This window comes from Trachypithecus francoisi, unplaced genomic scaffold (assembly GCF_009764315.1).
Source record: "Trachypithecus francoisi isolate TF-2019V2 unplaced genomic scaffold, Tfra_2.0 Lachesis_group17, whole genome shotgun sequence".
In the NCBI taxonomy this organism is placed as follows: Eukaryota; Metazoa; Chordata; class Mammalia; order Primates; family Cercopithecidae; genus Trachypithecus; species Trachypithecus francoisi.
The window spans coordinates 73,061,227-73,082,945 of NW_022681462.1; positions in this window are offsets into that span (position 1 = coordinate 73,061,227).

Sequence of the window (21,719 nt, forward strand, 5' to 3'; positions counted from 1 at the left end):
TGTAAAATGCAGTAGTACATAAAATGTTACATCAATTTTATTCTATTAATTGTTTCCATAAACTCTTACATAGGGTGTTATTGCAGAACCTTTCTTAATGAACTTGTTTTATGCTAAGTATATTGTGAATAGTCATTGCTTATTCATGGCAATATTCCTGTCTAATTCAGCTTTAAGATGGTGTCACCTTAGGACTTACCTTAGGTAAAATTATGAACTTTTAAGTTAAGAGTAAGTTTGGTGCTGTGCTCCCTTTCTAACTGCAATATCTCAAATTCCTCCCATTTATCGTGCTATTTAATTATCAGAAAGCAACTCAAAGCAACTTTATAAATAACTTCATATTTCGTATTTGTACTTACCAAAATAAACTGTGTAAATGTAGCCATTGCTTAAACTTTCTTGTTAGGTTTACTCCTTGAGCTTTCCTAGCTCACAGTTGTTCTCTGTCTCTCACCTCATTTTCTCCAATTCTTGGTCCCAATTCTTGAGGGACTTAATCAGAATTCCCTTCCTCTGTTTACACAATGGCACATTTTCATACCCAGATCTCATAGCAAAGAAGTCACATTAAAAGGAGCATTTGCCATCCTTTCTTCCTTAGTGGCTTTATATGGCATATAATTAATCATCTGTATGTTTTTTTCCTACATAAAAAAATTTAATGGCTTTATATTATATTGCTACAAATACATATCATTATATATATATATATATTATATATATGTATGATTTTTTTTTTGACATGGAGTCTTACTCACTCTGTCACCCAGGCTGGAATGCAGTGCTGTGATCTCTTCTCACTGCAAGCTCCACCTCCTAGGTTCACGCCATTCTCCTGCCTCAGCCTCCCGAGTAACTGGGACTACAGGCACCCGCCACCATGACCGGCTAATTTTTTGTATTTTTACTAGAGATGGGGTTTCACCATGTTAGCCAGGATGGTCTCGATCTCCTGACCTCGTGATCTACCCGCCTTGGCCTCCCAAAATGCTGGGATTACAGGCGTGGGCCACTGCACCCAGTCTCATAATAATATTAATCAAGTTTCTACTACTGGACTTTTGGTGGTTTTAGATTTTTCAAAAATTATAAACAATGCTAAAATAAGCTCTCTTATAAATACAGCTCTTATTTTTATCAATATAACACATTTTAGAAATATAATATTTGAGAATTAAAGGAATATTTTTTAAAAAATACTTCTCGGGAGAGTTTTAAAAATTTACAATTGCACACACAAATCAAAACAAAATAAAATCACAAATGTAGACATCCATCAACAGGGTGTAAGACTCAAATCCCTCCACATTTGCCAATCTAGCACATTATAGTTTTTCTTAAAGTTTTATACCATTGGAATATAAAAATATTAATCTTGATATTTAATTGCATTTATTTGGTTATTTTTAGGTTTAAATTTTCTACACACACTACTAATCATTCAATACCTATTATTCTGGAACATGTTTATATATGTGTGTCCATTCTTTGTTTCCAATATGACCAAAAAAACATACTTTAGGAGTATTATTATTTTATTCTATTTTATTTTTTGAGACAGAGTCTCGCTCTGCTGTCCAGGCTGGAGTGCAGTGGTGTGATCTCGGCTCACTGCAAGCTCCACCTCCCATGTTCACGCCATCCTCCTGCCTCAGCCTCCCAACTAGCTGGGACTACAGGCGCATGCCGCCATGCCCGGCTAATTGTTTGTATTTTCAGTAGAAATGGGCTTCACCATGTTTGCCAGGATGGTCTCGATCTCCTGACCTTGTAATCCGCCCTCCTCAGCCTCCCAGGAGTATTATTTTAAAGCAACATGTGTTATGATCAATTAGAAGAGCACCACAATATTCCATGAATGGGTCATGATTACATGAATTTGGGTGTTGAGGGTTCAAATATGAAACAAAGGAAAATGAGAAACTGAATCACAGGTGAATTCATGGACCTCAGGTCAAGTGACTCAGAAAAAGGTGAAACACTGACTGAAGGGAATATTGGTCTGGGATAAAGATCAAGAGTTTATCACTGAAGTTGGGAAGTTTTGCATGGGAGCAGTATATCCAAGCAGAAGTGGTCCATACACAGTTAAAGATGTGGGACACTGTCTGGGTTGAGAGGATAGAGCATATTAATTACCCATAAACACATACCCACTAAACATCACATTTAAATACTCATAGCAGTGTTGTCAGAGACAGAATATATATTACATAACATAAATCTCTCATCACTACCCAGATGGAACGTTATTTATTTGTGACAATTTATGTACTATTTGTACTAATGTAGGTAACCAATGCTGGTATGTATTTCTAAAAATAGGATTTATATCCAGTCTGCCTTGTAAAGTTTTGATGAACTTATATTTATCTTCTATCAGTGAGTTGTGATTATAGGAATATAAGCATATTTTAAAAATTCACCATGTAAAGATTTGAAATGGGAGAATTTGAAAAATTATCCAAATCCCTTATTCTGCTCCAAACTTGTATCCCTTTTCAATTGCAGAAACTAAGTTATCTCTCAAACTAAGATAAGGTAGGTGTCTTCACAGTAGCAACTTCCCTCTAAGCCTGCTCTGCAAATATTTTTCACACCTCCGGCCATGCACCCCAGAAACACAGCATGCTGCAATGGGAAAATAGGTGAACTTGAAAAAACTACAAAAGGCAGAGGGGTAAAATTTAACTACAAAATTGGGATTGCTTCAATTTTGTCAAAAACACAAGATGCATCTGGGAAATGTGTGTTTAATCTGCAAGTAGCAGCCTTTAAGCTGTCTGTCAAGAGAGGGCAGGATAGAAGACAGAAGAGCAAGTGCAGGGCCAGGCAGCTCTTTCTGTCCTTCAGGATTTAGATACTGCCCCCATTGGACTTTAGAAGCCATTTGAAGGAATTAAATCAGAAGCAGAGTCCAGCTTTGAGGAAACAAGTTAGAATGGAAAAAGAAGGTCTCAAGTTGATTTTTAACTATGCAGTTGTAAATATTGGGAATTACTGTAAATGAATGAACAGATTATTGCTGACAAGACTTCCCTGAAGCCTTCCTTGGATGCTGTGGAGCATCTGCACTCTCTAACATGGTTCTGCCCTCTCCAGCCTGCATGTGTCCTGGATAAGATGGTCACAGCCTATTTCAAGGTTTTCCATGATGCTCAGAGGAAGCCAGGATGTTTCATTCTGAATGTTCACTGTATCACTGACTTTTCTGGCAGGCTGAACAGAGTATTAGAACATGCAAAGGCCTTAACTAATACAGCATTATATGGTTTCAAGAAAAAGCCCCCTGCTGTATTCAGAAAGCACAGAAGGTACACTGAAGCATATACTAAATATGTGCTCAAACAAATTTATTATCTACTCTCTTCAATTGCATAATGAAAACTTTTAAGAGTTGTTTAAAACAGAAGCTGGAAAGCCTGGAAACTACATTCAAACTCTATTCGTAATCAATTATGAATGTAAGAAGAGACAAGAACTCAGAATGATTCTAAATAGTAAACTCAAAAGCTGTGTTGTTTTCATTTCAAATAGGTGTGAGTTATATCAAACATGCTGGAATTTCCATATAGGCACATTTCCACACCTATATCTCTAAGTAAACTCATTTCTTCCCTGAATGATGTTGTATATAGAGGTATAAATGTTTCCAGTGTTATCACTATAAATGCAATTTCATATAAAACATGATCGTTCTTTTATTGCTTTTTTGGTGACTATAGGATCATTAAGTTTCAATATTGCCTATCTCTTTTCTAAATAGGTCTTCTAGTAAATCACTTGTATGGTTTTATTTTTTTTCAACGTGGGTTTAAGATTCTTATTGATTACTTCTGGAAAAGCGACATTCCAACAAATTGCATTTGCTGAAAAGATCAATGGCCCATTAGACTGGCATTTTATAAAGACCTAAACTAGATGCTTCACTGGAAGGTCAGAAAAAAATTACCTTTCATAAAGCACCTGTCCAATTGTTCAATATTATACCACAGGGGAAAATTTTTTCCTAACTCCAGCTGGTTATCATTTTATGCTTTGAAACACAAGGATTGATGACCCTTGTAATTTTAGCCTGGCTTGTAAAACTGCACATAGTTTATTATTTATATTCACATAAATGCCCTTTCTATTGTTTTAATCTTCCTGAGATATTGTCCACCATAATTTTCAACAGCATCAGGCTTTAAAAGAAATACTGTAAAAAATGATTTCTGAGAGAAACAAAAATTTGGTAAATACATAGGATGAGTCTACCTGACATTATTGCATTTTAGATTGTTCCACCCTAAATGTGAGATAAGCAGAGCAGGGTGGACAGAAGACAGCTATGGAAACAGTTTATCGTGTAATTTCTATCATATTTTCTTTCTTTACTGTGTTACTGAACAGAAAATGTGACCTGATTCTTCATTCTGCTTACCTTCATAACTAACATTTGTGTTTTCCCCTATCCTCCCAACTAAAAGACGAGAAATATGGCTTAATAATTATGATCCTAAAATTTAAAGATCTGGGATTTCTCCCTAAATTAGTCACTGACCTGCTTCATGGCCTTGGAGAAACTGTTTTCCTTCTATGGGTTTCACTGGTTTGCTGGGTCTTGCCGTCTGCATCATCTGTAGATACTGATGGTTTGTCCTACAAACTCATAGGTTCTCATAGGTTTATTCCTACCAACAATTTCTGACTGGAATTAAGAAAGTCAGATATACAGAGAGTCTCAAGTTGGCCCTGGATTCTAGATGTTTATCAAGTCCCATTTCCTCCTCATTCTTACCTTTATGGGGACTCATGTAAACTCTACTCCATGTCCTTTATTCAGATGTCAATTACTTTAGGGAATTTTACTGGAGTTTCTTCTATCTTTATTTCTGATCCCCATGACCTTGCCATGATCCTTTTCCCCAGGTTCGCAGCCCTTGATGAGTGCTCTGTTCCCAGAGAGTATTACTTATGTAGAATCACAATGCTGCCACACAGTTCTCAAGTATTGTCATTATCAAGGAATAACACACGCTGGGGCCTGTAGGAGGGTGAGAGGTGGGAGGAGGGAGAGTATCAGGAAGAACAACTAATGGATGCTGGGCTTAATACCTAGGTGATGGGATGATCTGTGTACCAAACCACCAAGGCATATGTTTACCTATGTAACAAACCTGCACATCCTGCACATGTACCCCTGAACTTAAAATAAAAGATGGGGAAAACAAATGCTGCCTTCTCATCCTAGCCATGACCATGGGCCTCTTTCTCTGTCAGCAAAAGGATTAAAGTAACTTTCAATTGCCAATCTGTTTAAATTTCTAAAGGGAAGTCCTACAGCTTGCCCTGCTGTTACTTCATTCAAATTCTAACTGTTTCCCATCCCAGCAGCCTGCTGAAATGTACCCAGTAAGTTTCAAGACCAAGATCGTCTGTAATATGATGTTTTTCTTTTGTTATATTAAAAAACTAAATGAGATTAACTCTAAGACCTTGCGTAAATCTCACTTTATATGATGTATTATTTCAATACAATGCATGATATGCAAGATGCACTCATTAAATATCCATTGTTTGAGCAACAATGATACATAAATAGCATGTCATGAATTACAGGTAACTGCATTTTATAAAGAGAAAAATCTGAGCTTTAAATTACTTAAATTAACTCTGCCCTCTAGATAAGATATTTTATTGCTGTTAGTGGTGTAAGATTCATTCATAGCTTAAGCCAAATAAACGACAGAGAGTAACTGTATCCGGTGACCCATCTCATGTGCAGAGACACACATAGACTCAAAATAAAGGGATGGAGGAAGATCTACCAAGCAAATGGAAAAAAAAAAAAAAAAGCAGGGGTCACAATCCTAGTCTCTGATAAAACAGACTTTAAACTTTCTAGACGTTGGTTCAAAAGAAGGTTTTTGTTTTGTTTTGTTTTCAATTCCCCTGCACTGGTATGATATTTGGAAAGAAGATGTCTGAGGGGAGAGGGGAACAGGAGACTAGCATTTCCTCTTATGAAAAGCATATTTTCATCAACACAGGATATATGGTTACGTGGAGGTTATTGTTTAAATGAACAGCTGGTGATGGAGGCTTCTGTATGCTTTTCATGTTCTCTTCAATACTAATAGTCAGAGGAAGACTGGCAATAATAATTTTTTAATCCTTTGTACAAAGTTCTAAATAAAGTACATGTTTGAGTAATTTTATATAATAGGAAACAGAATGCTACACACTACCCAGTGTTGAGGATAAAAATTAAGTAATATACATTTTCTAGTTTATATAATATTATTTAATATAAATAGCTGCAATTTAAATGAAAAGTAAATTATTACATTGAGTTTAAAATACCATATAGTACATATATCTTATTAAATATTATTAATTTTGAAAGTATTGTTAGCACTGTGTTGGCAGGCAATCCACAGATATAGAATACATTTCTCTTCATATTTTCTGGCCCAGTAATCCCCATGTAATGGCTTTAAATTATTCTGCACATTGGATTTGAAGTTATACAGACTGCAGCTACAATTTGGAAAACAGTTCTAACAGTCCTGAATTCCAAGAGAGGGAGAGATGCTGATGTGTAGCTAGTTCAATGTGGTGTGATGATTTTCAAAATTGTGCATAAGGAAAACTTAGGCACTGATTTACGTCCCACAGTCGCTGTCAGGGAAAATTATATTCCATAGAGTGAAATGGGGCTCATTGCTTTTTTAAAACTATCTCTGCAAGTTGTTTTGGGGGGTTGTTCATAACATATCTTAAAAAAATGAACTTTAGGCCGGGCGCGGTGGCTCAAGCCTGTAATCCCAGCACTTTGGGAGGCCGAGACGGGCGGATCACGAGGTCAGGAGATCGAGACCATCCTGGCTAACATGGTGAAACCCCGTCTCTACTAAAAAATACAAAAAACTAGCCGGGCGACGTGGCGGGCGCCTGTAGTCCCAGCTGCTTGGGAGGCTGAGGCAGGAGAATGGCGTAAACCCAGGAGGCGGAGCTTGCAGTGAGCTGAAACCTGGCCACTGCACTCCAGCCTGGGCGGCAGAGCGAGACTCCGTCTCAAAAAAAAAAAAAAAAAAAATGAACTTTAGTAATATTAGCAGAAATTGGAAGTTACACAGAGGACACAGTAAAAGGAAAATAAAGAGTCTCTTTTGAAACATGCTCAAGAGGACATGTCCAGTGAGGATGAATACGTGGATTTCAAGTCTGGGGCCAAAAATATATGGATTTTAAGAAGTCTGCTTGAGGCGAGTCATGTGGAGAGGGCAAAGGCTGAGGAAAGTGTCTAAGAAATTTCTCAACATAAGTAGATACGATGTTTTATCATTAGAAACAATACTCTTGGTCAAATTGAACATTTAATAAATTATTTGCTCTAAATTATATTTCTGGGAGTTTTGTCTCAATCTGTTTGAAACAGGGTGTTTCTATTATTAAAATTAAGTATTCTGATTGAGGAAGAAATTTATGAATATTTTAATTCATAAAATTTTACGTTTTATCTACATAGTCTAACTAATCACACAGAGAGCAATGTGTGTTCATCCATTTCACTAAAATTCAAGATCAGTCATAATTGTCTCTAGAACTAACCAAAGTGTATGCAAAAATTCAAATATACTTTGTACAGGTAGTGTTATCTGGTCTTGAGAAAGAAGGGAGATTCTTTGGAATATTCTGTAACTAATTCAATATAAATTCTATAAAATGGTAAAGAAAAAACAGAAAAAAACAAAAAGTATTCTGAGAGCTACTTACTATATCAGCCTTTGGCTATTCTATAATCACTTTTCATTATGGGCTGAAATTAAATAATTATAAAGCAGGCATAATTTCATAGCTAACCACCTAAATGCTGGAGAGAGTTAAAAGCAATATTAAATGTTAGAGGTAATGGTATTTTTGAATGCAAATGAGTTTCACCTTCTTTTACCTCAAGGGAGAGAAATGCTCAGGGAGTTGTGTTGTCATCAAGAGCAGCTGAAAGGCATCATGATTAATTTGAATTTCTAACACGATGAACAGTAATGAAATATGAGTACATGTAATTCAATACAAGAATTTGTGCACGTGCATGAATAATACATGGTGCCTATGCCTTTTTTTCCTAGCTATTATTGGCCATTTTGTTGTTTTCCCAAAAATACGCATAGAGCAATGACGTGGTATTAGTTCTCCCACCTATCTATAAAAGCCTCTAAATTTTGAAGGCCATGTCTATAATATGATATACATATACTCACAGTCATCCTTTTTTGTATATTTTTAATACAAAGAAGCTAAAGTGTCCCATAGTAAATATTATATATGTATAATTCATGTTTTTTACTTCATAGGAGAAAACCTGGACAATCTAGTGAATTACTTGTGTCACAGGAATACTAGGTAATTTTAATTTTAGTCAGTTTTTATTGTGTGAAAAATATATGCACTTTTAAATTACTCAATTCATTTATAATAATGTTAAAACTTTTTTCCTCTGAAATATGGTAGATATCTTCTTGTAAGCCAATATTTTAAATTCAAATTCATGATAAAAAGTAAAAGACTATGTCTGGCACCGGGTGTTTACTTCAAAATACCAAGCTTCCCATACACAACGCTATGTGTATAAATTAGCACAAACTGCCTATTTATCTGAAAAACTATGATTTTATGATTTTCCAGTTAAAAATTGAATATCTTAAAAGGCATCCATATTAACAATAATAACTAAATTTGCTTAACGTTCTACTATGTTTCATAATATATGGATATGGGGTTTGCTAATTTAACATGGACTCTCTATAACAATTATTATATTATTATTAATTTCAAATTTATAGATAAGAAAACAAATTTCCAGAAAAATTAAGTAATCATCCAAGGGATTTTAGGTAAGTTGTATAATTCTATAGGTGGCAGCATCAAGACATAAACCTATTTCTAAATAGCCCTGAAATCTGATATTTTAATTTATTTTATCAGCTTTTTAAAAAGTGTTTTGTAAAGAGTATCAGTCTTAGTGGAGGCAAATAGATGTTACATGCTAACAAACTCGCCACACAAAATTGACAATACATTTTGTAAATGTTGGATTAAAATTAAACAATTGTTTTACTGTAATATTTCTCAGAATGTTTAATACTTTAATGAGCAATGCAAATTTCCAAGAGAAAAATGGAAAATGTGGCATTTCCTAAACTGATATGAAAACAGATTTCTTTGTCCAAAGGGGACACTTTTTTTGTGAACTATAATTCTGTGTATACTCTAATCTGCTAGGGTGGCAAGATGTGGCATGTTTATCAATCAGATAAGTTATAGCTTACATAAGTATTAAAATGAATATTTTATATGTAAATATACATGCTTATTGACTAGTCAGCAGATCAGATAATTTGGATAAACACACATTCAAATGCGTGTTTGGCCTTTTACCAGTGATGGCTTGGTTCCCCACATTCTGCATCCTGTGTCTTCCTATACACGTGAGGTCACGAATCCTTGACTTACAAGCTCAGCTGTTCTGTTGTCACTAGGATGAGATATCACCTTAATCTGGTAGGATTATCGCCCAATATTCTGTGCCGGTATGAAGTGGCCGGCTGTGCAATGCCAACCTGACTTAGATCTTGCCCTGCGTGGATAACTGAATGATTACTTTGATCTGAATTCTTGCTTTATGTGATAGACTAAATGTTTGTGTTCCCGCAAAATTCTTATGTTGATATATCACTCTCAGTGTGGTAGCATGTAGAGGTGGGGCCTTTGGGAGATAATTAGGTTATGAGAGTAGAGTCCCCATGATTGTGACTAGTGCCATTATGAAAGTCATTCCTGAGAACTCCTTGTCCCTTCTGCCATGTGAAGACAAAGAAAAAAGATAGCCATCTATGAAGTGAGCCCTCAACAGACAACAAATCTGTTGGAACTTTGATCTTGGACTTCTCAGCCTCCAGAACTGTGAGAAATAAATTTCTGTTGTTTGTAAGCCACCAGTCTATGGTATTCTGTATAGGAACCTGAACAACTAAGACATCCTGGTAATACATAATTAATAAATGTATGAAAAAATAAATGCTCAGTATCACTAATCATCAAAGTATTGGCAAATAAAGTGACACTAAGAAAAATAATAACTTTAAAACATTATAATATTCAGTATTAAATAGTACATGCTTAAAAAGAACATATTCTTACCCTACAACTGAGAGTGTAAATCTGTGTACTTTTAATAGGGAATTTTGCAGTATAAATCAAAACATACAAAAGGTTTCGTAACGTGAGAGACAGTTATTTTCCTGGAAATAAATCTAAAAATAATTTCTGGCAAATATTTATGTAGAAGATGTTTGTTGAATTTTTATTATGATAGTGAAATTTCCAAATGAAAACATGAATTAGGTTATGTTCATGCAATATGAAATACTATCTAGTTACTCAATGATGTTTACAAAAATGTAATGACATGAAAATTGTTTATAATATTACGTGATGTTAGATATAAAGAACATTTATATACAATTTTCTTTTAACTTGTGCCAATATGCAAAAAAAGGTTCTGATATATTTCCACAAACTGTTTATGAGTGGTCAAGTTATTTTATTTTTTTGCATTTTTGATTTAAATAAGATCCTCCACCCAAAGTACTGTAAAAGTATGCAATCATAGCAATATATGATTAGGTAAACACTTCCATGATATTTTGACAAACGCACTTATTTAGTGAGTTATTTTCAAATCACATTTTTTTCCACAATTGTATAGAAAAACCTTAACCACTGTATTTGTATTTTCATTCTCAAAGCTGCTTTGGAATTCAAAATGTCAAATGGTAACATATCCTTTAATTTTTACAATTGTCACTTTCTTTTTTACTATATTTTATTTCAATAGTTTTTGGGAAACAGGTGGTTTTTGGTTACATGAATAAATTCTTTAGTGGTGATTTCTGAGATTTTGGTGCACCCATCACCTGAGTAGTGTACACTGCACCCAATGTGTAGCCTTTTATTTCTCACCCTCCTCTCACCCTTCCTTGCCAAATCCCCAAAGTCTATTATATCATTTTTATGTCTTTGCATCCTCATAGCTTAGCTCTCACTTATAAGTGAGAACATAGGATATTCGGTTTTCCATTCCTGAGTTACTTCACTTAGAATAATGGTCTCCAGTTCCATCCAGGTTTCTGCAAATGCCATTATTTTGTTCCTTTTTATGGTTGAGTAGCATTCCGTGGGTACATATACCATATTTTCTTTATCCACTTGTTAGTTGATGGATATTTAGGCTGGTTCCAAATTTTTGCAATTTTGAATTGTGCTGCTAAAAACATGTATATGCAAGTATATTGTTCATTTAATGACCATTTTTCCTTTGGGTAGATAACCAGTAGTGAGATTGCTGGATTGGATGGTATTTCTACTTTTAGTTCTTTAAGGAATCTCCATACTGAATGGACAATTCTCAAAAAAAGATATATGAACTGTCAAGAAACATATGAAAAGATGCTCAACATCACTAACTATCAGGATAATGCAAATTAAAACCACAATGAGATACCACCTTACTTCTTCAAGAATGTCACTTTCTTAATGTTTGTTCTTAAAGGAGGGTTTTACAAATGTGCGCCTTGCAAATCTTGACTACTGCATCTAACTTTTAGTTGTCTTAGTATCTATGCAAATTAAATCTTTATACCCTAAACTTCTACCATTATATTTCTACCAATTTTTGTATATATACATATCTACTTGAAAATAGTCACTTCAGGAAAACCATGTTTAAAATCCTACAGTGGTTTTCCATTGTTAGGCAAACTATCTTCAACCTTATCAAACAAAGCCAGATCAAGTCCCAACAGCTTGAATACCTTTCAAGAGAGTCCAAGGACTGTCCTTGGTGTCCTTGTATATCTTACTACCAGTTCTGCTTTTCTGAGCTTCTAGCGCTGATAGCATTGGAACCTCATTTCCTATTTCTAACCTGCCTTCAATCTCACTAGTTCAAAGAGACTCTTTATGTTACCAGTAGTCTAATATGATAGGTTTCTCTCTCTTTCTTTCTCTCTGTCTCTCTCTCTCTCTCTCTCTGTGTGTGTGCGTGTGTGTGTGTGTTGATTGTGACTGTTAATTTGCTTGAATATTCTTTAGTCTTCTCAGTAAGGGCTTACTTTATTTCAGTGGATATTATTCTAGGAATGGGAGCCAAACTTTCAACGTTTCAGAGTTCTCTGGCTTCCATCCCAATTTCTACATCACAATATTTGCTCAGACTCAGAACAGAGAAATTGCTCAAATAATGAGGACTGATTCACTCAGGAGCCATATCTACTTTTAAAGTATCATTTGTACCAGGCAGAATTTCAACTTGCTTTTGTATTTCAACTTGCTTTTATACTATTTTATATTTAGATACAATCTTTTCAATAATTCTCAGTAATTGATAGCCTCCCTTCTCACAAGAATATTTCAATTAGCTTCTTACGATAACTATTTACTGCAGGCACCTTAGAAGAAGTCTGCCACTACAATGACATTCAGAATAGTGATTTAATTTCCTGGCTCACGAGTTAGGCCAGGAATCACAGTCTTATTATGTTTCAAGGAATTTTTGATAAGAAATACTTGCTTTAAAATATTCAAACTGCCTGAGCCCTGCAGGGTGCTAGAAATTTAGGACATACTTTACAACTACTCATTTACATCTAGGCTACAATAAAATCAATTTTTGGAAGGAAGTGGATGATAGAGGGTTGGCAGGGGCAGAGTAGAAGCTTTTAAAATTCAAATAGTCTGTCTGTAAAAATTTGACATTTCACAGAAAACACAAGAAAAAAAGAACTCTAATGAATCACAACTTTTCAAAAAATAATTAATTTTAGAGTTTATCATTTTTCTTCCTAGCCACCTACTGTAAAATAAACACTGTTCATTACAGTTTTTCATATTAACTTGTTTTATTTCAATCTCAGAAAAACTGCAGAAAGTAAGTGTTGCTAATCTGGGCTTTTAAATTTGCAAAATGCTCTGAAGTCAAGTGATTGGTCCAAGGCCACGTAGATTTCACTCCCAAACCGATGTTATTTTTATTATATCTCACCTTGAGTAAAACCAATAAATATCCTGGAAATTATTATCCTATGCAGATATTAAATAAATTGTAGGTAATTGTTTCAAGCATTACTACTGAAAATTTTTGAGTACATTGGAACAATGTTAGTATATTTCTGAGTATAAAAGAAATGTAAGTGTGTGCTCATTTTAAAATGGGGGGATATACAAAATAATACAAATATAGAAAAGATTAAGAAAATATTAACTAGTGAACCTATTACTGAGAGGCTATCAGAGTTACTGTGGAGTGCATGCCCCTATGAGATAAGCTGCTCATTACCATCGCCATTTATCTTTTAATAAATTTTGGACTATAAAAAAAACCAGTTGGAGCTGGCTCCATCCCTATTGGAAAGCAAATATATAGCCATTTATAAAAGGTCAGTGACTTTTCTTTTTTTTTTTTTTTTTTTTTGAGACTGAGTCTCGCTCTGTCGCCCAGGCTGGAGTGCAGTGGCCGGATCTCAGCTCACGGCAAGCTCCGCCTCTCGGGTTTATGCCATTCTCCTGCCTCAGCCTCCCGAGTAGCTGGGACTACAGGCGCCCACCACCACGCCTGGCTAGTTTTTTGTATTTTTTAGTAGAGACGGGGGTTTCACCGTGTTAGCCAGGATGGTCTCGATCTCCTGACTTTGTGATCCGCCCATCTCGGCCTCCCAAAGTGCTGGGATTACAGGCTTGAGCCACAGCGCCTGGCCAACTTTTCTTAAAAACACATATAGCTTATATGTATATGGTGAGCTTACATCATAGTCTAATCTCAAACAGAGAAGGTGAGATTTCTGGCAGAATCAAGAAGTTTACAGATAGTAAGTACTCCACAGAGGACGGTAGGGACCTTAAGAAGATAGAGTGAAAAAAAGAATAGCCTTAAACGTTTTTAAATTGACAGATAAAATTGTATGTATTTACCATGTACAACATCATGTTCTGAAGAATATATACATTGAGCAATAAATAAATCTAGGCAATCAACATATACATTATCTCACATAGTTATTATTTTTGTGGTGAGAACGTTAAATCTACTCTCTTACCATACAATAGAATGTTACCTATAATCACCCTGTTGTAAAAGAATACAATAGAATGTTAACTATAATCACCCTGTTGTAAAATACATCTTTCAAACTTATTTCTCCTCTCTAGCTGGAAATTTATATCCTTTAACTGCCACTTCCCCAATGCCCTCTCATCTCCCCAACTTATCCCCACGCTACCCCCATTCTTGGTAACCACTACACTACTCTCTAATTCTGTGGGTCAAAGCTTGAAATTCCACATATGAGTCAGACTGTGTGATGCTTATCTTTCTGTGCTTGGCCTATTTTTCATATAACACTGTATCCAAACTGTTACAAATGACAAGATTCCCTAATTTTTATGGCTGAGTAGTATTCCATTGTGTGTGTATACACCATATTTTCTTCATCCATTTATCCTCTGATGGACAATTAGGATGGTTCTGTATCTTGGCGATTGTGAATAATGGTGCAATGAACATGGGAGTGCAGATATCGCTTCACCATACTAAATCCATTTCCTTTGGATGCGTATCCACTAGTGGGAATGCTGGATCATATAGTAGTTCTATTTTCAGTTTTTTTGAGAACCTCCTTACTGTTTTCCATAATAGTTATAGTAATTTACATTCCTACTAACAGTGTGTGGAAATCCCCCTTTCTCCAGATCCTCACCAACACATTATCTTCTGTCTTTGGATAATATCCATTCTAGCAGGTGTGAAGTGATACATCATTATGGTCCTAATGTGCATTTCTCTGAGGACTAAGCATTTTTTATAAACTTTTTGGCCATTTCATGTCTTTTTTTGAGAACTATTCATATCCTTTGACTATTTTTTAATCAGTTTTTTTTTTTGCTATTGAGTTGCTTGATTTCCTTATATATTTTGAATATTAACCCCTTATCAAATGTATATTTGCAAATATGTTCTTCCACTCTGTAGGTTGACTCTTTATTGAGTATTACCATTGCTATACAAATGCTTTTTATTTTAGTGTAATACCATTTGTCTATTTGTGCTGTTGTTGCCTGTGTTTCTGAGTTCATATCCCAAAATTTATTGTCCAGACAAGTATTATACAGTTGTTCAGATACATTTTCTTCTAGTAGTGTCACAGTTTCTTGTTTTACATTTAAATCTTTATTTTGACCTGATTTTTCTATATGGCATGAGATAATGGTGTAATTCTTCTGCATATCAATGTTCACTTTTCCAAACACCATTTAGTGAAGAGGCTGTCCTTTCCTCAGTGTGTGCTTTTTGCCACCTTTGTCAAAAATCAGTCAACTATAAATATGTAGATTTAACTGGGCTCTCTATTTTCTTCCATTGGTCTATGTGTCTGTTTTTTATGCCAGTAATCATTCTGTTTTGATTATTGTATCTTTGCAGTATATTCTGAGGTCAGGTAGTGTGATACTTCCAGGTTTGCTCTTTTTGCCTAAGATTGATTTGACTATTCAGGGTCTTTTGTGGTTCCACATACATTTTAGGATTGTTTTTTGGTCCATTGCTGTGAAGAATGTCATTTGTATTTTGATAGAGATTGCGTTGAGTCTGTAGATGGCTTTGGGTAGGATGGACTATTTAACAATTGGATTCTTTTAATCCATGTACATGGGATTTATTTCTCTTTATTTGTCATCTTCAATTCCTTTGATCCATGTTTTATAGCTTTTATTTTATAAATCTTTCACTTCCTTAGTTAAATTTATTTCTAAGTAATATTTTGGTAGCTATTATAAATGAGGTTGTTTTCTTGATTTCTTTTTCAGATAGTTTGCTATTAATTTATAGAAACACTACTGATTTTTATATGTGGATATATCCTGAAACTTTATTGAACTTGTTTATTAGTTCTAATAATTTTTTGGTGGATTCTATAGGGTGTTGTTTATATAAGATCATGTCATCTGTAAACAGACACCATTTAACTTCTTCCTTTCCAATATAGATGCCTTTTATTTCTTTATCTTGCCTAATGGCCCTGGCTAGGACTTCCAGTACTATATGAAACAGGAGTGGTAAGCATGGTAAGAGTGGGCATCTTCGTTTTGTTCCAGATCTTAAAGAAAAAGCTTTAAGCTTTTCCCCATTAAGAATGGCATTAACTGTGGTTTGTCATATATAGATTTTATGTCTTAAAGTTTTCAATGAATTATACCTTATGTTCTTCCCACACTCAACTGCTCTTTTGATATCAATTAGACTTCTGGTTAAGAACTTGAATACTTCCCCTTGGTGCTTATCCTGGGGAATTGCTTATTTTGGAACAATAATTACTTCTCAGTGTTCCTATGGGACCTCCTTTGGGGACAAAGTGAAGATAATCAGTCTTGCCTCCCCCCTCTTCCCCATTACTCAGTGAACTTATCACTGCTTAGATGCAACACCAGAGATAAACATTGTCAACACGAAAGTTACAACATGTGTAACTTTCTGACTTCCAGTCACACGTAGAAAGGAACAGACTTAAGAGAAAAAAGAAATGATATGGCATAATATACTTTTATAAATTGTTACTATTAGTTAAGATTATATCAAAAACAATTATTATATTATGAAACTCCATGAAATCATGACATTAAAGCTAAATAAAATTTCTTTATATGGAATTTCAGTAGTGATAATATTTTACTCATTTTTATTGAAGATGCTACCAATTTTTTTGTTTTTATTTTATAAACGTAATGAACATACCTTATGTAGAATTATGTGTTTATTCTTAGAATATAATCTCAGGAGTTGACTTACTGGGCATAAGATATTAGCACTCAGAATATACTCTTGCTATACATTACCAATTTGACCTCCAAAGAGAGTTCTTTCCATAACTGCTGGAAGCAGAAAAAGACTATCTTTTTACTGAACTGTGGCCACCACTGAATATTATCATTAAAAATGTATCCAGTGTCTTAAATTTATTTCAATTATTAAGACCAACAGTTTTATATTTATTTACTGTTTCCAATTTTTTCACTTATGAAAAATAATAAAAATGCTTACTTTATTTTTATTATGATGGATTATGAAATTGTCAGCACCACTCCCAATTTTCAAAAAGTCATTACTAAGGAGCAGCATAGTAGCAGCAATAAAATGAAAGCACTTTGGATACAGAAATATAGGGTTCAAATTCTTGCTCTGATTCTTTTTAAAAAAATTTTTGTATTATACGTTAAGTTCTGGGATACATGTGCAGAACGTCCAGGTTTGTTACATAGGTGTACATGTGCCATGGTGGTTTGCTGCACCCATCAACCTGTCATCTACATTAGGTATGTCTCCTAATGCTCTCCCTCCCCTAGGCCACTACCCTCTGACAGGCCCCGGTGTGTGATGTTCCCCTCCCTGTGTCCATGTATTTTCATTGTTCAACTCCCACTTATGAGTGAGAACATGCGGTATTTGGTTTTCTGTTCTTATTTTAGTTTGCTGAGAATGATGGCTTCCAGCTTTATCCACGTCCCTGCCAAGGACATGAACTCATCCTTTTTATGATGGCATAGTATTCCGTGTTGTATGTGTGCCACATTTTCTTTATCCAGTTTATCATTGATGGACATTTGGGTTGGTTCCAAGTCTTTGCTATTGTGAACAGTGCCACAGTAAACATACGTGTGCATGTGTCTTTATAGTAGAATGATTTATAATACTTTGGGTATATACCCAGTAATGGGATTGCTGGGTCAAATGATGTTTCTGGTTCTAGATCCTTGAGGAATCGCCACACTGTCTTCCACAATCTTTGAACTAATTTACACTCCCAGCAACAGTGTAAAAGTGTTCCTATTTCTCCGCAGCCTCTCCAGTGTCTGTTGTTTCCTCTCCAGATTGTAACACATTCATCTCCAGATTAATCTCTGAAATGAATATTCCTGATCTTTAAAATGGTAATAATCTTTTCAAATCCTTGTGATTTCTGGGTACCCTAAATGCAGTACACACACACACACACACACACACACACACATATGTGTATAGTAAATACATATATATATATTTTTGTTGCCAGTATATAGAGCAAACATTTTATTAAATACAGTTTATCAAATTAAGCAATTTTATATTGCCTTTATTGCTTCAAATTAATTCTAAATGTTTTGTTCCCTTTAGAGTTGCTCAGTTTTCAAGACTTTTAAACAAATTGTTGTTGTTTGTTTTGTTTTCAATATATCTCAATGTTCTGTAATGAATGTGGATGGAGGAAAAGGAAAAGATATAGAAATTTAAAGAGAAGTTGTGTTTGGCAAAGTACTTCTTTGAAGAGTTGAATTCATAGTGACTACCTTCTAGAACAATTTAAAGGGGCTGATGGCTCCATTCTAATCCATATAAAAAGAATGATGCTACTGGAAGTTATGTGAATATTTGGTAGATATTATATTTATGTGTGTTTTTATGGGAGATATTTAGTAAACAAACACATTTGTTATGGGAAAATATGGAAGACATTCAGTAAACAACCAAGTAAAATGTATTAGATTGTGTTAAGTGTCATGATAAGTTGACCCTTGAGTAGAGATACCTGAAAGGGGCAAAAAAGATGTACCATGCATCTATTTTTAAGAAGTATGTTTGATGAAAAACACATAGCAAGTACAAAGGTTCTGAATCAGGAGCATGCTTGTTGTCCTAAAGAATAGTCAAGAGGCTAATGTGACTGGATAAAGTGATCAAGAGAGTTGTAGGAGGCGAGGTGGTCAGACAGGTAGTAGATGGCCAGGTCATACCTTGTAGGACATTTTAAGAACTTCACTTTTACTCTGATTGAGATAATAAAACATTGGAGGCTTCTGAGCAGAAAATGGCATGACCTGACTCACATTTTAAAGGTATCCTTGAAGTTCTCTGTTAATAACTGAACGTAGGAAGCAAAGGCAGAATGAGGAAAGCCACTTAGAATAGCATGGCAGTAATTCTGGGGGAAGCTGATTGTACGTTATATCAGGACGGCAAGAAAGGAATTGGATACTAAATGAAAATTGAAGGAAGAGGGAACAGGATCTGCAGGTCCTATAGATGTGGAGTATGAGAGAAAGCAAGGTTAATCTCGATAATACTCTTTAAAAATATATGCCTGTGATAGCTTTAAACTTGTCCAGTTTTCATCTTAGATGAGATACAAAGATCTGATATGAATTAGTACTCATTCTATACGACCCTTATTAAATTATATGTTCTTAATTATTTATTAGATATTTAAATTTTCTCTTAATAAATTTTTAAAGTGAGTTCATATCTATCAGGTTTACTGTGCGAAGTATTAGGGTAATTTTGACTAAAAACATAGGTCGTATCAGTGTGTCTACAACCATTATGGTGAGGGGATGATAACACTTGCAAATAAAATTATTGTAATTTATTAAGATCATTGATGATAAATAATTCTTTTACATTTTAATTAAAATGTAGTATAATTGTTTCTGTCAGGCAAATCCTTTCAATCCCTTGTTGTGAACTTAACATTTTCGCATCCTCGCATAATTCTGACAATTAAAAAAAAATCTAAACAGATATAAAATTCAGAATTCTTTTTACTCCGTAAGTAGAAAAGGAATGTAACTGAGATATTGTTAGAATTTCATCTTATGTTTGTACTTGCCCACATTTTGAAAAGGCAAAATTATACTCTAAACTTTAAATTGGTTTTTGTTCTTTTTTAAAAACATTTTTTGAAATAATTATATACAAAAAAGGGTACAGAGTCTCATGTACCTTTTGCCCAACTAACCCCAGTAGTGGCAAGTTATGTAACTGTAGTACAATGCTAAAACCAGAAAACTGACATCTATGTAGAATTATTAACTAGTCTACAAACCTTATTCAGTTTCCATGTTTAAAACCTGAATTCATTTGTGTGTGTGTGTGTGTGTGTGTATGTGTGTGTGTGTGTTTGTGTGTAGGTTCTGTGCAATTTTATTTCAGGCTACTGGAATCAAGACACAGAATATTTTCATTATCATGAAAGAACCCTTCTCATAACCTCCTTGTATTTACATGTATCTCCCCGCATTTTCATCCATGCTCCTAGCAACCACTAATATATTCTGTATCTCTGTGGTTTTGACATTTTGAGAAGGCTGTATTAAAGGAATTCTACAATATGTAAACTTTGGATATTTTCTTTTTTCTATTAACATTCATGTGGAGATATTTGTGCAAATATAAGTTCATTTCGTAGACCTAGATATCTAAAAGAGCAATTGCTGAGTCATATGTTGACTGCATGTTTAGTTTTATAAGAAAATGCCAAGCTATTTTCAAAGTGGTTATAACAGTTCACATTCTCATCAACATTGTATGAGAGATCCAGTTTTTCTGCATCCTCACAAGCATTTGCTATTATCACTGCTTTTTAATTTAACTGTTCTGATATGTGTGTAATGATATTTTATTATTGTTTTTAATTTCATTTCCCTAAAGGCTAATGATAGCCTTTTCATGTACATATTTGCCATATGTATTTCTTCTTTGGTAAAATGTATGTTTGTATACATATCCATTTTATAATTGAATTGCTTGTTTTGCTGTTGAGATTTGTGAATTATTTGTATATTCTAGATACCAGACTTTTTCAGATATGTGGTTTATAAATATTTTTTCTAAATCTGTAGTTCTCCTTTCCTTTCTTTTTCTTAACTGGGTCTTTCCTAGAACAAAATGTTTACTTTTGATGAAGTACAATTTATTATTATTTTATGAATCATCATGTTTTTCATGTCATGTATAAGAATCCATTATTTAGTGCTTAGTTCCAAAGATGTTCTCCCCTGCTTTCTGCTCAAAATTTATTAAGTTTTACATTTTAGTCCATGACTTATTTTAATTTTTGTGTATGTTGTCTGGTTTATGTAAAATTATTTTTTCTTATTTTTCCTTTTTTGTCTACTGATATCTAATTGTTCCAGCACCATTTATTGAAAAGCCTATCCATTATTCATTTTAATTGCTTTTGCACCTTCCTCAAATATGGACTGGTCATATTTGTGTCAGTCTGTTTCTGCATTCTCTATTCCATTGACCAATGTCTATTCCTTCAGCAAAATCATATTGACTTAACAACTGCAAACATATGATAAATCTCAGCATAAAATTGAGCAATTTTTCTCACTTTGTTATTGTTTTTAAAATTTTTGTTAGCATTTTATGTTAGTTCCTCACTCTTTCCACTGAAATTTAAATATAAACTTTTCTATATAAAACATTGTTCTAGGATTTTGGTAGGTATTGTGTTAATCTGCATATCAATTTGGGAAGAAGTGACATTATTACTATATTAGATCTTCAATTATTTAAGTATGATGCCTCTATATTTACTTAGATCTTATTTCATTAATTTTATTGGTATCTGGTAAATTTCAGCATATAGAACTTGTATGTGTTGTACCAATTCAATTATATTTATAACTAGATAATTATTTTACCTTTATAAGGAGTGATTATAAGTAGTATTATTGAGTCCATCCAGTGACTGTTTATTTTATTTTTAAGTTTTGAAATTTTACTTTAATAATTACTGTATCTTCTATTTATTAATATTTACTCATATTTTCTATTATATTATTTTTAAGTGTGTTGATAATCA